Source organism: Ochotona princeps, chromosome X (genome assembly GCF_030435755.1).
Source record: "Ochotona princeps isolate mOchPri1 chromosome X, mOchPri1.hap1, whole genome shotgun sequence".
Classification (NCBI taxonomy): domain Eukaryota; kingdom Metazoa; phylum Chordata; class Mammalia; order Lagomorpha; family Ochotonidae; genus Ochotona; species Ochotona princeps.
In genome coordinates, this window is record NC_080865.1 from 7,545,995 (window position 1) to 7,548,324 (window position 2,330).

Genomic DNA, 2,330 nt, shown 5'->3' on the forward strand with positions numbered 1-2,330 from the left:
TTGGGCAAATTATTCAACTTCTCTGTCCCTCAGTTTCCTTATCTGCAAAAACGGAAGCCAGAGCCTCTCTTTGTTTGCTTTTTTTAGTATGTGAAATTAGATTTTTGTTAATGGGGAGTGAATGAATGTATTCACATAAAGTGCTTAAGAGTAGCTGGCACAAAGTACTAGTGGTAGGTAATTAAAATTGTGTTCCATCCAAATTGCATGTCCTAGAGACTGGGCCTCAGCTTGACATGCTGGTCCCAGCCTCAGGAGCTGTGGAAAAGGCAGCCAGGAAGCCTCTTAGTCAGCAAGATCCACTCCATCCTCTCTTCCTCTCCAAACCCCTTCTCTGCCTCCTTGACATTCTTTTTGCCCTTTGTCCTCTGCCTTTTACCATTCAACCTAACTAAATGAAAGAACAAGTTGCCAGGACAACTAGCAAGGGGTCCATACTCATATAAGGATTTGGGACATGGTTTTCTTTAATATTTCAAAGGTATTTGATTGTGATGAAATGTGTCAAGAACATTTCCTTGCCGTCTCTTTTAGTAGTGGGATTCCAATACAGAACCAAAAAAGGTAGAAAGACTCAAGTGTATTACACTGGGAAGAGTATACATTGGATTTGAATTTCTGGTGCTGCTATTTTTTGTCTGTTGTTTAATTGCTTTATATCACTTTTTTTAAAAAAAGGTTATTTATCATTTATGTGAAAGGTACGGAGAGAGAGAGAGGGGAGTACCAAGGAGTGAATTGGGGGAGGAAAGGGAAGGAAAGAGGGAGAAAGACAGAGCATGCTTCTTTCTGTTTCCTCATTCCCCAAATACCTGCAACAGCTGGGGCTGGGCCTGCTCCATACCGGGAGACCAGGATTCCATCCAGTTTTCCTGGTGGACGGCTGGGGTCTAAACACTTGAGCCGTCATCTGCTGCCTCCCACTGTGCACATCAACAGGAGGCTGTACCAGAAGCAGAGCCAGAGCGCTTTAATATAGAATCTGGGCATTCCAAGCAGCAGCCTTAATTACAGTGTGCTACAACACCCGCCCTTCAGTTTTCTTAACTGTAAATTGGAGGATTTTTTTTTTTTTTTTTTTTTTTTTTTTTTTTTTTTTTTTTTTTTTTAAATATTCATTTATTCATTAATTACATTGCATTACATGACACAATTTCATAGGTACTGGGATTCCCCCCCCTTCACCCCAAACCCTTCCCCCATCATGAATTCCTTCACCTTGATGCATAACCACAGCTCAAGGTCCGTTGAGATTCCCTAATTAAAAGTTTACACCATACGGAGGATTTTTTTTTACAATCTAGGGTTGTCAGTTTAAAAGAGATAGTACATATAAAGGAGATCATACATATAAAGTATCTCATATGTAAACAATCTTCAATAAATGACAAATTATATCATGGATAATTCACAAGTTTCAAATGTAGGTGAATGACTGAAGGAAATATCAACAAATATTCCTTCTGAAGCTTGGGAGAATGTTTATTTCACCTTTCTACCCACCAGGGCTTCAAAAGACTCACCTGCCTGAATAGGTGATTCCGATTTCTTACTGCAAAGATGTCAAAACTAGCTTCATTTTAATCAATAGAATTGGAAGGAAGTTGGCATGATTGTTTCCTAGAAAAGCCCATAGTGGGGCCAATGTATGCTACTGCTTGGAAACCCCAGAAGAGGGCACCAACTGCCCTGCTAGGCTTCTGGTTGAGGGTCAAAGGGTGGATTCTAGGTGATTGGAACAAGATCTACTAAGATGAAGTCAGATGATCTAGGAGATTGAGTGCTGACACGACAGAGGGGGTTCCTGACAGAACTCAGTGCATCACTGCAAGAAGCAGGGACTCAATGTGCAGTGTGGGCTACATTTTTAAATTACAATCTGTTAGGCACATGGATAACAATGCATGAATTGCAGTGAACAGATTTTTTGTTCAGTTTTGGGGAATGTGGCTGTTGTTTAAGTACACATGTGTAATGGAATCCTTCTTGTACTTGATTATATTTTACATTTCTCTTGTAATTACACTCATTTAACAAATGCCTAATAAGCTCCTCCTATGTGATTGTGTTAGGTGTTAGGGTACAGGCCGGGAGCCAGACTGCCAGAGTTGAAATTCCAGATTTACCATTTAACTGGCTTAGTGATTTGGAGCAATTGATTTCATCTCTGCCTCAGCTTCCTCACCTCATGAAAGGATGGTACAGAGTCTAAGGAGGGCTGTTGTCATTGCACAGTGAGTGAACACTGTGCCTGGGAAACTCCATCTGCAGTCCTCCCAGGCACTGTGCTAGGCCCTGGGGTCAGCTCAGGGACATGAAGACAAAAACAG